The sequence below is a fragment of the Papio anubis genome, chromosome 2, assembly GCF_008728515.1.
Source record: "Papio anubis isolate 15944 chromosome 2, Panubis1.0, whole genome shotgun sequence".
NCBI classification, from domain to species: Eukaryota; Metazoa; Chordata; class Mammalia; order Primates; family Cercopithecidae; genus Papio; species Papio anubis.
Window position 1 is genome coordinate 120084250 of NC_044977.1, and position 15775 is coordinate 120100024.

Here is a 15775-nt window from a genome sequence, read left to right on the forward strand (position 1 = left end):
AATTGCCAATGCCAACTACAGCCAAAGTACCACTTAGCTGAAGGCACCAGCATCTCTTATTTTGGCCTAGCTGCTTCAGCTAGTGCTTGGCCTAGTGCTTCAGCACTAATCTATCATTCATTTAAGACAGTGGTTCACAACCCTATCTGTACATTAAAATCACCTGTGAAGTTAAAAAAAATTACTCAGCCCTGCTCCGTCCCCCAGGTATTCTGATTTATTTGTTCTGGGATGAGACTAGTCATCATCTTATTTTTAAAGTTCTTCAGGTGAACCTAATGTACAGGCTGGATCCAGAACCCCCAATTTAAGAACTCTGAAAGGGTATATACCAAAATATTCATACTGGGTCTATCCGGGTGGTAGAATTACATATAAATTCTACTTCTTGTTGTTCTTGTTTTATCTTTAAAAGCATGCAAGTGTTTAAATTGCATATGAAAAAGCCTTTTTTTCAAAAAAGCAACCCTCAAATTAAGCATAAAATTAAATTTCTATTTTAATTAAATTAATATTTCCAATTTGAAATAAAGTTGGGGTGAACTGTTTAAGTAGTAATAAATATTTCTCTTAAAAAGTGGGATTAATGCAAACAACATATACTCTAAATGTGGGAGACTTTAACATTCTATTATGATTTCAAGAGTTATTTTAGAGTCCTCCCTATCCACAAATAGCTCTATCAGGGTCAGAAACCCTTTTCCCTACCCTTTTCACTTATCCACATCAGGGACAATGACTCATCCTCATAGACATATCCGGGCCCCCTTGGGATCCATCTCAGCATAAACATGAAGGATATAAAAGACCCCATTCTGACTAAGGTTGAGCTTAAAATCTATCACATAAGATGCTCTATATGCTAGAGGCTTGATTTGACTTATATAGATCTGGGACATATATGCCTGCCAACTGTAGGTATTGGAGTCCTCTGAAGTCCCCTACCAGGGGAAAACACTCCTTGGTGAGATGCATATACTGAGTATTTAGGGGGATTTTATATAAATTGGCAAAATTTTAGTTTAACTACAAAATGCCTCTCACCTGCTTTCCTTCTCACTGGGCAACTTCCTCTTTATTAAAATTGACATCATCACTTATTATCCCATACAAATGTGCTTGTTCAGCTCCCACAGCAAAGTGTCTGGCCCAAAATGCCAAAAGAGCTAAAGCTGAGAAAACCTAGCTTATGTATATATGACCTCATTTATATTTTCTGAGTGCTACTTTACTCACTTGTAACATGAGAATAAAAACACCTTCAAGGTATTTTCTGACCCTTGAAAACACAAATGATTTACTCAGGATTACCTATCTAATAAACAAGAATACTAAATATTGGACCTAGATTTCTAAATGCAGTTACCTTTCTATTTCATTACAATCTTGGTATCTACTAGATTCTTATGACTCTCCTACTTGTATTCCTGCCTCCCTCCTTCCCTGAGCATGGTAATCCCATTCCTTAACCTTCATTTTTTTCTACCTGGCTTTCTTACCTTTTCTGACCTCTAATACTATCTCCTCTTGGGGTATCATTTGGCCTTCTTGTCCACTGGTTCTATGTTAGCCCAAGGAACAATGTTAGAGCCTGAAATTCCTTCCTTCATTAATGAATGTACACAATGGAATAACATTAGGAATATAATTTCTCTCCTAAATTTTTTTTAATGTTTGCTTAATATAGGTGCTCAGAGTTAAAACTTAGGGGGAAAAAAGATAGCAAAAGAAACTATTTAAATCAGTCAGTCTCCAAATCTAGAAATACATCTCTGCCATCAACTTTAGTATTTTCTATATGCAAATCTTTTCTTCTATTAAAAAGCATTATGTCAACAATATGGTGTATTTTTTTCCTATAATATCATTGGGGGCCTCTTTCTATGCCACTAAATATTGTTCTCGAGCACCATTTTTAATAGCTCCATAGTAATTCATTGTGTGGATAATTTCGAATGTCTTTAACCAACTCTGTATTGTTGGTTAGGCTGCTTCTAATTTTAGCTTTTATAAACATATTTTCTAACATATCATTCTTTTCATGTTCTTACCTAGAAGAATATATAGATCAAATGACATGCAAGAACTTAAGGGTTTTGACGGAGTAAAATTGAAAGGAAATTTTACTTCAAATTGATGATTTTTTTTGGTAGGTGGGGCTGCTAAGCCATGAATATCCTTTATCCAGGTTCATGTCTCACTATGGTGGCCTCTCATTGCTTATCTGTGAAATGAACAGCCAGAGTAAGGCTGGCAATTGGTGGTAATTAGTCAGCACTTTTACCACTACTATAAACTACCTTTGAATAATCTTGAAATTCAATTCCACTGACCTTTAGTAAATGCCGCATAGTATTAAACACAATCCAAAGACTATAAACATAAACTGCCTACCTTGAAAGTATTTATAATTTAGTGTACACACATTACTATATAATACAAAATATTATCAGTTTGGTAAGAAAATTTAAAAGTGCTGTAGAAAGAGGAATATTTCTGAGTAAGGTGTATGGGGAAATTGTCATGAAGGAAATCATATTTAATTTACGCTTCAATGATGGGCAAGGTCAGATTTTGAACTGGCAATAGGCAGAAGGGCATTGGGAGTATGGAGACATACAAAGCAGAATAGTCAGAGGTGAGAAAGTGTATGACATTTGTTTGAAAAAAAAAAGAAAAGGACAGCAGTCAATGTTTCTCCTGAGTAGGGTTAATGCAAGGAAATAATAATAGATACACTGGGAAAAGAAGATTGGTATCAAACTGTAAATTCTGTGCTGAGGAGTGGAAACTATTTGGAGGGAAATAAGGAGCTGATGAAGGGGAGAGAAATGCTGCACAAAGGTTACTCTGTGAGCAACGTGGACCACAGTGGCATCTGGTGTTGGGAATTATCACAGCAGCTCTTTTGTGAGAAGAAATTAGGGGCCTGGAAATGGGAAAGGTTGAAGAGAAGGAAACTGAGAGACAGAAATGGTACAGTTGAACCTCTTCAAGTTGTGTAAAATATAATAATGCAAGCAAGAGTAAAATTGGCAAATTTAAAAAGCTTGATTTATAGTCTGTGTTCCTCCCACCCAAATGTTTCCTAAATTAATATGCAACTGTCAACACAGATTGTTTGCTGTTAATTTAACTATATTTGAAAAGCTTTAGCACCACCTGGTGATGAAAACTCAGATCAACTCCAACAACCCTAAATTCCATCTTTTTTTCTGCCAAGTTTTTATTTTGAAAAAATGTCAAACATACATAAAAGTTGAAAGAATACTGTAATAATACCCTTACACCCTCATCATATTTACCAATTGTTATGTTTTGCCACATTTGCCTTAGTTCTTCCTCTATGTGTTGAACCATCTGAAAGTAAACTACAGACACTAAAACAATTCAAAAGCTGTCAGCATAAACTTCCTAAAAGGATACCCTCTGCATAACGACAATACCATCTCCTTACCTGAAAAATTAATAATTTTACACCGTCATCTAATATGCAATCTATGTTCAAACGTTCCAAGTTTTAATTAAAAAAAAATGTTTTTAAGTTTGTATTTTTAAGGCCAGAATGTAATCAAGACTTATGCTTTGCATTTTGTTGACATGTGTCAGGGGTCTCTTTTAATCTACAGCAATTCTCACTTTTTATTTTGGCCTTCCATAGAGGCTTTTGCTGACTCTTATCCAAGATCCACCCTACCCCCAATACTCTTCTATCTTTGCTTTTCTGCCCCCATTTTACTTAACATTTATTGACACTTAGCATTTAGTGGCTTTCCCTCTTCCTTTTTTTCTTGCCTGTCTCTTCCCACTGAAGTATCAGCTCCATGAGAAGAAAGATTTCGTTTGCTTTGTTCACTTCCCGCTGCTCTATCCTCAGTACTCAGAACAGTGCCTGGCATACTGAAAGTGCTCAATAAGTAATATCTGTTGAAGGAAAGCATTGACCTCTGGGAGTTTGATTATTAAATGTCTTAAGGTAATATTATTTGGGTTTTCTTTTTTTTTTTTTTTTGAGACGGAGTCTCACTCTGTTGCCTAGGCTGGAGTGCAATGGAGCAATTTTGGCTCACTACAACCTCCACCCCTCGGTTCAAGCAATTCTCCTGCCTCAGCCTCCCAGGTAGCTGGGATTACAGGCACCTGCCACCACACCCAGCTAATTTTTGTATTTTTAGTAGAGACGGGGTTTCACCATCTTGTCCAAGCTGGTCTTGAACTCCTGACCTCATGATTCACACACCTCAGCTTCCCAAAGTCCTGGGATTACAGGCATGAGCCACCGTGCCCGGCCAAGTAGGCATGTTTCATGCTGGTTTATTCTTTTTTGTCTCATCTGCCTGTGTATTTTTAAGCAGCCTGCCTTCATGGTCACTAATTATTTCTTCCACTTAATCCACTTTGCTGTTGAGAGAATCTGATGCTTTCTTTCATTTGTCAATTGTATTTTTTAGCTTTGGGATTTTTACTTCATTTTTAACAATTATTTCAATCTCTTTGTTACATTTATCTGATGGGATTCTAAATCTCTTCTCTGTGTTATCTTGAATTTCATTGAGGTCTTTTAAAACAGCTATTTTGAAATCTCTGTTTGAGAGATTACATATCTCTGTCTCTCTGGGATTTGCCCTTCGTGCCTTATTTAGTTCATTTGGTGTGGTCATGTTTCCGATGCTTGTGGACGTTTGCTGGTGTCTGGGCGTTGAAGAGTTAGGTATGTATTCCAATCTTTGCATTCTGGGCTTGTTTACACCTGTCCTTGAGAAAGCTTTCCAAATATCCAAAGGGAATTGAAGGTGTACAGCAAATCACCATGGCCACATGTCTACCTATGTAACAAACCTGCACATTCTGCATCTGTATCCCGGAACTTAAGGTAAAAATTAAAAAAAAAAAAAAAAAGTATGTAAATGTGTTTAAGAAAACTACCTAAAGCCAGGGAAAGAACCATCTGAAAGGATAAAGGACACAATGTGTAGAACTCACACAAGCCTGGGAACAGTGACTGTTCCCACCAGCCAGCTGTAAGAATCTCATAAATCAGGGGCATTGCGTAGAGTACTCAGGAAGGCATCATCTCAGTATTGGGAAATACGTAGCTCTAGACCGAGTGCTGCTCTGGACCCACCTGAAAAACCATAACAGCAAGACCTAAAAAAATCAAATTGTTTCCAAGTAACTTGATTGCATCTGAGAACAACGCTCAAGAAAATTTATAGGAACATAAAAATATCCAGCACTCAACAAGTTAAAATTAACAATGTCTGACATCTCATCAAAGATCACCAGTCATGGAAAGGAGAAGGAAAACACAATACGTAAAGAGAAGACTAATCAATGAATAGAAATAAACTCAGAACTGACAAAGATGTTTTAATTAGCAGAGAAAGACCTTAAAACAGTTTTTACATATATTCACAAGGTTGAGACCTAGAAATATAAAAGAAATTCAAACCAAACATAGTAACTAAGATAAAATATACAGTGGATGGAATTGACAGATTGGACATTGAAGAAATTTAGTGAATTTGAAGGAACAGCAATAGAAACTATCCAAAATAAAATACATGGAGAAAAGAGAATACATTTTAAAAAGAAAAAAACATTAGTGAGTAGTACAACTTCAAGCAGCTTCATGTATGGGCAATTGGAGTTCACAAATCAGGGAGGCTACAGAAAAAAATGACTGAGGAAATAAAGGCAAAAAACTTTTCAAATGTAATAAAACCATAAACCCACAAATTCAGAAAATTCAATGAACCCTAGGCATAGGGAACATGAAGAAAACTATACCAGGGTATATTATAATCAAATTGCACAATTATGGTAATAAAGAAAAAAATCCTAAAAGCAGCAAAGGGAAACAAACATGATTCATACAGAGAAAAAAAGGTAAGAATGACATCAGATTTTTAGTTAGAAACAAGGTGAGTCGGTAAAGCAATATCATAAAGGACTGAAATATAAAAACTCTCAACCAGAATTCTATACCTGGTGTATCAGTTTCCTAGGGCTGCCACAGCACAGTAACACAAACTGGGTGGTATAAAACAACAGAAATGTATTTTCTCACAGTTCTGCAGGCCAAATTCCAAAATCAAGTCCGAAATATAAGTGATGATGGAGTCATGCTCCTTCTGAAGCTCTAAGGAAGAATCTTATCTTCCCAGATTTCTAGTAGATGCAGACAGATTACACATAACTCCAATCTCTGCTATTATCTTCACAAAGCCATCTTGTGCCTCCTTACTTTGTGTGTGTGTGTGCATGAGTGTGTGTGTGTGAGACAGAGAGAGAGACAGAGAGAGAGAGAGTGAGTGTGGTGTCTCCAAATCTCTCTCTCCTTATAAGGCCACCAGTTATTGGATTTAAAGCACGTCTAATCAATATGACTTCATCTTAATTTGATTAAATCTGTAAAGACCCTATTTCCAAATAAGGCTACAGTCACAGGTGCTAGGACTTAAGATATCCACATATCTTTTGTACGGACACAATTCAATACACACCACCTCACAAAAATATCTTTCAAAAATGAAGATAAGTATTTTTTTCAAAAGTACACAACTAAAAGAATCTGTCACAGCAGATCTGCACTATAAGAAATGTTCTATATTAAAGAATGTCCTTTAGTCAGAGAGACCATCATACCAGATGGAAATCTGGATGTATATAAAGAAAGGAAGAACACAGAAATAGTAACTACATGGGTAAATAAGGCCAACTCTTTTTTTAACTGTTATTTAAATCTCTTTAAAGGTAATTTACTGTTTAAATGAAAATCATAACAATTACTGTATTGTTTATAACATACATTCAAGTAGAATCTTTGAAAAAAATAGCAGATCAGGAAGGGAAGTATCCTAGTATAAGATTCATGTATTTATATATCATATATACATATAACATACTTTTACTTTGAAAAGTAAAAGATCTATAGTATAAATTCTTAAATAATCCCTAAATTAATAAGCAAGGAGTTGCGGCTAATAAGCAAACAAAGGAGATTAATGGGATAATTTTTTAAATACTTGATTAATCCAAAAAAGTCCAGAACAAAAGATAAGTATCCCACTCCCAGATAACAGCATTAATCCATTCATAAGAGCAGAACCATCATGACCTCATCACCTCTTAAAGGCTCCACCTCTTTATACGGTTACAGTGGCAATTAGGTTTGCAACACATAAATTTTAGGGAACACATTCAAACCAGCCCTTTAGGGAAATGGTAATCAAAACTACAATGAGATGTCACTTCACACCCATTAGGATGGCTATTATTTTAAAAAGAAAAAAACAGAAAAATAACAAATATTGGCAAAGACATGGAGAAAGGGGAACTCTTCTGCATTGCTGGTAGAAATGTAAAATGGTGCAGTCACTGTGGAAAATACTATGTCAATTCCTCAAAAAATTAAACATAGAATTATGATACGATCCAGCAATTTCACTTCTGTGCATATACCCAAAAGAAGTGAAAGAAGGGCCTTGAACAGATATTTGTATATCCATGTTCATACCAGCATTATTAACAATAGCTAAAAGGTGGAAGCAATTAAAGTGTCCATTAATGTGTGGACAGATAAACAGAATGGTGGTACATACATACAAAGAAATATTGTTCAGCCTTAAAAAGAAATGAAATTTTGACACATACTACAATATGAATGAATCTTAAGGGTACTATGTTAAGTAAAATAAGCCAGATGCAAAAGTAAAATATGATTCCATTTACATGAGGTTCTAGAATAACTTAAATTTTGGCAAATTCATAGAGACAGAAAAGCAGAACAGAATGATAGTTACCAGGGGCTTTAGGGAGTGGAGAATGGGAAATTAATGTTTAATCATTACAGAATTTCTACTGGGGAAGAAAAAAAGTTCTAGAGATGGATGGTGATGATGATTGCACAACAATGTGAATGTACTTAATGATACAGAACTGCATACTTTAAAATGGTATATTTTTATGTTACGTATATTTCACCACAATAAAAAAGCAAAGTTCAACTATATGCTGCCTACAAGAAATACATTTTTTTTTTTTTTTTTTTTTTTTTTTTTTTGAGACGGAGTCTCGCTCTGTCGCCCAGGCTGGAGTGCAGTGGCTGGATCTCAGCTCACTGCAAGCTCCGCCTCCCGGGTTTACGCCATTCTCCTGCCTCAGCCTCCCGAGTAGCTGGGACTACAGGCGCCGGCCACCGCGCCCGGCTAGTTTTTTGTATTTTTTTAGTAGAGACGGGTTTTCACTGCGTTAGCCAGGATGGTCTCGATCTCCTGACCTCGTGATCCGCCCGTCTCGGCCTCCCAAAGTGCTGGGATTACAGGCTTGAGCCACCGCGCCCGGCCAAGAAATACATTTTAAACAAAAAGACACAAGAAGGTAAAAAGTAAAAGAATGTAAATACATATACACACTGTATTAGTCTATTCTCACACTGCTCTAAAAAAATACCTGAGCCAAAGGCAATTCAGCAAGAGCAAAAATTGACAAGTGGTATCTAATGAAACTGAAGAGCTTCTGCACAGCAAAAGAAACTATCTGAGTGAACAGACAACCTACAGAATGGCAGAAAACTTTTGCAATCTATTCATCTGGCAAAGGTCTAATATCCAGAATCTACAAGGAACTTAAACAAATTTACAAGAAAAAAAAGGATTAAAAAGTGGGCAAAGGACATGAACAGACACCTCTCAAAGGAAGACATACATGCCACCAACAAACATGAAGAAAAGCTCAACATCACTGATCATGAGAAAAATGTAAATCAATACCACAATGAGATACCATCTCACACCAGTCAGAATGGCTATTATTAAAAAGACATAAAACAACAGATGCTGGCGAGGTGGCCAAGAAAAAGAAATGCTTTTACACTGTTGGTAGAAATGTAAATTAGTTTAACCATTGTGAAGACAGTGTGGCCATTCCTCAGAGACCTACAGGCAGAAATACCATTTGACCCAGCAATCCCATTACTGGGCATACATGCAAAGAAACATAAATCATTTTATTATAGAGACACACACTCATGTATGTTCATTGAGCACTATTCACAATAGCAAAGACATGGAATCAATGTAAATATCCATCAACAAGACTGGATAAAGAAAATGTGGTACATATACACCATGCAATACCACGAAGTCATAAAAAGGAACGACATAATGTCCTCTCCAGAGACATGAATGGAGTTGGAAGCCATTATCTTCAGCAAACTAATGCAGGAACAGAAAACCAAACACCACATGTTCTCACTTACAAGTGGGAGCTGAATGATGAGAATACACGGACACATGGAGGGGGACAACACACACTGGGGCCTGTTGGAGGAGGTTGGTGGTGGGAGAGAGAGCATCAGGAAGCATAGCTAATTAATGCTGGGCTTAATACCTAGGTGATGGGATGATTTGTACAGCAAACCATCATGGCACACGTTTACCTATGTAACAAATCTGCACATCCTGCACATGTACCCCTGAACTTAAAATAAAAGTTAAAGAAATACCTGAGACTGGGTAACTTACAAGAAGAGAGGTTTCATTGGTTCATGGTTCTGCGGGCTGTACAGGAAGCATGGAGGCATCTGCTTCTGGGGAAGCCTCAGGGAGCTTTTACCCATGACAGAAGGTAAAGTAGGAACAGGCACTTCAGGAACAAGAGAGAGGATGGGGAGGTGCCACACATTTTTAAATGATCAGATCTTGGGAGAACTCACTCATTATCACAAGGATAGCACCAACGGATGACACTAAACCACTCATGAGAAATCCACCTCCATGATCCAATCACTTCCCACCTGGCCTACCTCCAACATTCAGGATTATATTTCAACATGAGATTTGGGCAGGGACACACATCTGAACTGTATCTCATACACTCACACACACACACAAACACACCGTGCTACCACCAGTAAGAAGAAAGTGGCAGTGGCTATATTAATGTCAGAAAAAAACATAGTTTAGAGCAAAAAAGATTTAAAAAGACATTTCATAAGGACAAGAAGGTAAATTAATCAGAAATATGTAACCATCAGAAATATTTAAGCACCTAATAACAAGTGACTTTCAAAATACATGAAGCCAAACTGATAGTAATGCAAAGAGAAATAGATAAATCCATACTTATGGTTGGAGATTTCAATATCTTCTCAATAACTAATAGAACAAGTACAAAACTCAATAAGGATAGAGTAGACGAAGGAAAATACTATCAATCAACTTGAGTTGATTGACATTTATAGAACACCATGCCCAATAATACCAGAATATATATTTTTCTCAAAATCCTGTGAAACATTTGCCAAGATAGACCATATACTGAACCATGAGATAGATCTTAATAAATCAAAAAGGATTCAAATTATACAAAATACGTTCTCTGACCACAATGGAATTTTTAAAAATCGGTAATGGAAATATCCTTAGAAAATTCCCAAATCATTGAAAGCTAATTAAACTACTACTAAATAACTCATGAATCAGAAAAGTAAATAAAAATGGAAATTTGAAAGTATTTTGAACTAAACAAGATGAAAACACAACATATCAAATGTCATTAAACCAATACTTAACAGGAAATTTAAAGCACTCAATCCAGATATGAAAAAATAAAGGAAGGTTTCAAATCAATGAATTTCAGCTTCTACCTTAAGAAACTAGCAGCAAAAGAGCAAATAAAACCAAAGTCAAAGTGGAAATTAAAGAAACAAAAAACAGAAAAGTAGAGAAAACCAAAACAGTTCTTTGAAATCAATAAAGCCTGTAGCAGATAGATCAGAAAAGACACAAATTACCAACATCAGAAATGAAACGGGTGACATCACTACAGATTCTACAAATATTAAAAGAATAATACGGGAGAAACAGGAGGGCAAGACTACAAACTAGCAAGGATGGGGTGGGGTTAGGGAGGGAAGGGAAGTAGGGGAGAGAAGCGATCGCGAGAGGAAAAAAATGCAACCTCCCAAAATCAAAAGCAAAGATTGCATTAGGAGCGAACAGAGCTGCAGAAATGGATGGCAGCTTCGTCTGACTGAAACAAAAGGGCCACTGGATGTCTGTCTTCTTGGGGGGTGAGCCAGACAGACTGATAAACAGCCTCAACTGTGTTGAGGGGAGGGTTTCGCCTCCCATTTTGCCCTGCAGCAGCAGCATGGACGCGTTGGCTAGTTATAGTATATTCCAGGAGCTATGACTTGTCCATGACACCGGCTACTTCTCGGCTTTGCCATCCCTGGAGACCTGGCAGCACGAATAAGTAAATGGAAGAAAGGAAGTCCAGAAGCCTTACTTCCAGGATATCCTGGAAGATATTTACTTGTGGGAGTGAAGACCCCTGAGGGAAACACAGAATAAGAGAAAGGGTCCCGTAAGGAGAACAGAGACTGAGAGAAGAGGGAATATTCCAGAAGAGATATGCCTTGAATTGGAACGCTACCTACAGACGGAGCCCAGGAGGATCTCGGAGACCTTTGGTGAGGACTTGGTCTGTTTCCTCCACGCTTCTCCTCCCCGGTGCGTTGAGGAAAGCTTCCGTCACTTAGACCTCCTGCTGCTCCCTGTGGAAGCGGCCATCTGTGAGAAGAGCTCGGCAGTGGGCATCTTGCTCTCTGGGGACAAGTTGCTATCTGAGACCTGCCTCAGCCTCCAGCCGCCAACTCTTCTCTAAACAGCTACACATCTGTCAACCAGGTCCAGCTCAACACAGTGACCTCATTAACGTCCCCATCGTCCCCTGAGCTCAGCCGCCATCTGGTCAAAACCTCACAAACTCTCTCTGCCGTGGATGGCACGGTGATGTTGAAACTAGTGGCCAAGAAGGGTGCTCTCATCTCCGTAAAAGTGGGAGGGATCACAACAGCTTCAGCAGCTGTGACAGCTGCTGGGGCCGTTAAGAGTGGACAGAGCGACAGTGACCAAAGAGGGCTAAAGCATGTCCCTAAAACAAGAAGAGGGTTCACTGCTGTCAGTTTAACGGGTGCCAAGAAGTTTATACAAAAAGTTCCCACTTAAAGGCCCACCATAGGATTCACACAGGTGAGAAGCCTTACAGGTGCTCATGGGAGGGATGCGTGTAGCGTTTAGCACGAAGCGATGAGCGCACCAGGCACTCCAGGAAACACACAGGTGCAAAGCTCTTCAAATGCTACCGCTGCGACGGGTGTTTTTCAAGGTCTGACCATCCTGCCCTCCATATGAAGAGACATATCTAAAAAACCGAAAGGCCAGAGTTGCGGCGGCATCAGCCAATGTCTAAAGGAAATACCATGAGGCACCGGGCTGGACTTCAGGCAGGGACCCACTGCCTCGCAGAAGAAAGTTCTCACTTATAAACCTCTGTACACACATACACACACTCACATACAGACCCACACACATACACACTATCATGCACTCAACTATATTTAAAATATATACGTCTCTTTTTTACGCCTTGCCCTAGCCAGATGGAAGAAGATGAAGAAGGCAACCAGGTGAATTCAGCAAGGCAGACTGGCTGCTTACTTTAGCACTATTCAAATTATTTCCTGCTGTTGCCAATGCAAATCAAAGAAAATGGATGTGACATCTCTGCAGGTGGATGGCAGTCCGAGGGGTTTATTTCACTTGCCTCTCAGTGCAACTTGATAGGAGAATTCAGCATCTTAAAGTTGTGTATCTGTAGCACTAATGTTTCTTTTTAAATAGTTGGGGGAAAATGACCTAGAAAACAAATTGCAGTTTGGTAGCCAAAATTAACTCTTGCTTTATTTGTCCTTTGTGTGTGAAAAGTCCTACTATTCCACGCGCCAGACTTCCTCACAGAACTGTTGACTGGTTTTGGTTCTTCTTAGTACTGTTGAGATCTTTCACATTGATCCCAAAGGCCTTAGCGGCGGCAGACTCTGGAATAACATCTTACACCTCTCTGGCCTGCATTTCTGTAGACTTCACTCTCAAGGGAGGGGTTTTCTTTTCTTACTTTTTGACTCTTGCACACCATATGCACCAGGGATTTTGGAAACTTCTAGCATGACTGCAAAGTGGCCAAGAGAACAAAGTCCTTGACGATAAATCACAGTATATCCCTTGAGCCTCACCTTGTTGCCAGAGCTAGATTTTTTCTTTTTAATCTCTCCGTTTTTTGCTAATGAAAACTTGAAAAGCTTATTTGGAAGCTTAAGTGATTTATCTTTTCTCCATGGACTAAACCTCTTCAGGACTCTCTCGATACCTGGATGTTCAGCTCTCACAACAGCCAGTCAGATGGGACATCACAGTTCTCTCATCCTCCTTGAGGCATAATGACCTCAGCTCATAATGATCAACCGTTGTGCTGGGTGTCATTGCTACCCCATAACCAGTTAAAGCATAGATGTCGCCAGTCTCAGAGGGCAGCTGCATATCTAACTCTGGCTTATGATGTGACAAAAAGCCAAAAATATCACTCTTTCCAGGAGTGGGGAAACCTGAGGATGCCTCCCAAGTCTAGAGACTTCACAAAACATCATCCTATCTTCTCTCTCATGCCCACTGAGCTCCTATTCCCCCATTTGTTACAATACACAATTTAAAATGCCACTGTGGGAGTGAAGGGTTGACATTTAAGAAAAAGGTTGAGGTGTTTCTCTCATGGGTTTTCTAAAAGGAGAGACACGTTTCTTTCTTTTTTTTCTTTTTTTTTCTTTTTTTTGGCTAGGCCCACCATGACTTGTGACCTAGAATCCCCAGGATTAACAGAGGCCCCACATTTACTCTGCAAGCTGACTCCAAAGGAGTCTACAGTCCTTACTTTTCATACCTGCCCCCCCGCCCACACACACACACACACATCCAATACTGGTCACTATCTACCTGCATTCCTAGCTAGCAGGTACTGGCCTCAACTCCAAAGATTGCCTTTAAGACCATCAAGTGGCCTATGCAAGCAAGCAGGGTGGTTATTAGGACAGAGTGTATATTTTGTATATTCTGGGACCATCTCTTCAAGACACGTTTATAAAATAAAAATGGCGCTTGGTCCACACACAGTTACTGTTCCCTCCTACCAGTTGGCTCCCCTCCTGTCCTCCTCTGACTGTTTGACTCATTGACTGTTAAAATGCCACCCCATACATATTTGGGATGCAAAACTAATATAGGAAACACAAACACATATATGACAGTAACCTTCAAGATCTGGGTTTTCAGCTTTCTGCAGCCTTTGTTTTCACTGAAATGTTGAAACTACTCATCTGAGGGCAAAGGAACCTCCTCACAAATGCTGTAGCTGCCAATGACACGGGGCATTGCGAGGTCTGGTGTCAAGAATTTCCTTTCTCCTTTTCCTTTTTTTCTATTTAGACCAAAAACAAACAAACAAAAAATAATACAAAACAAGAAAAGAGAAAACACCCTTAACACACACACACACACACAATCTGTCCATTTGCCAGAGGCAATTAAATGTATGTTAGTTGGAGGGTATTTTTTAAAAATCCATTTTATTCCAAAGATTTAAAACTAGACATGACTTAAAAACAATTTCTGGAGCACTGCTTGCTGACAATCTCATAGTTCTCTACTACACTTGGGTACATTTTGTGGCCAGTAAAACAGGGCATACCATGGGATTATATTTGAATGCATGGTGCATCCTTCCTAGATGAAGGATGTGTAAAGGACCTTGAACCTTAGCTGTATTAAACTGTAGCACCTCCAGTCAATGTACTAGATGAAACTTTGGATACCCTGAATTCTGTTGGTTGCTTTCTTTTCCTTTATGTAGCAGCCTCCAGCATGAATGCATGCACACACCAGTGATGGCATTAAGCCATGGCCGCCACGATTTGCAAATGTTCTCTTCCAAGCTGGAGCTGCTCTTGCCTCTAAAATGCTATTATTAAGGGTTTAAAATACTTAATTTAATTTTTGAACTGATGAACTGACCAATGCAAAGCTCTATTAAAAAGAAAATTTAAAAAAAGAATAATATGGAAAGATTATGAACAACTTTATGCCAATAAATCCAACAATTTCCAAATTAGTTGGAAGGCAAATTACCAAAACTCCTGCAAGAAGAAGTTTAAAACTTGAATACCCTTATTATCTATTTAAAAAATCAATAATGTAGTTTAAAACCTTCCCTAAAAGAAAATTCAAGGCTCAAATGACTTCACTGGTGAATTCTACCACACATTTAAGGAAGAAATAATATCTATTCTATACAAACTCTTTCAAAAAAATGAAAAGGAAGTAATACTTCCCAATTCATTTTATGAAGCTAGCATTACCCTGGCACCAAACCAGATACAGCTATTATAAGAAAACTATAGACCAGGGGTATCAATTTTTTGGCTTCCCTGGGCCACCCATAAGATACACTAACACTAACTATAGCTGATGAGCTAAAAACAAAAAACAAAAACCGCAAAAACTCATGTTTTAAGAAAGTTTACAAATTTGCATTGGGCTTCATTCAAAGCTGTTCCAGGCTGCATGCAGCCCATGGGCCATGGATTAAACAAGCTTGCTATAAACCAATATCCCTCATGAACATAAACACAAAAATTATGAACAAAAGTTTCAACAAACTGAATCCAATATTCTTTTAAAATACACACACATACCTGATTTTGTTGTCCTTTGCTTTATTGTGCTTTGCAGATATTGCTTTTTCTTTTACAAATTAAAGGTTTGTGACAACCTTTAGTTGAGCAAGTGTATGAGTGGCATTTTTCCCACAGTATATGCTCACTTTATGCTTCTATGTCACATTTTTATAATTATCACAATATTTCCAAATTCATTGT

At 38.2% G+C, this 15775-nt stretch overlaps 1 pseudogene; it reads left to right on the plus strand.

Annotated features, from left to right (window-relative positions):
- The first annotated feature begins 11041 nt into the window (after positions 1–11041).
- On the plus strand, positions 11042–12363 carry LOC101022397 (annotated as a pseudogene).
- Positions 12364–15775: the final 3412 nt, after the last annotated feature.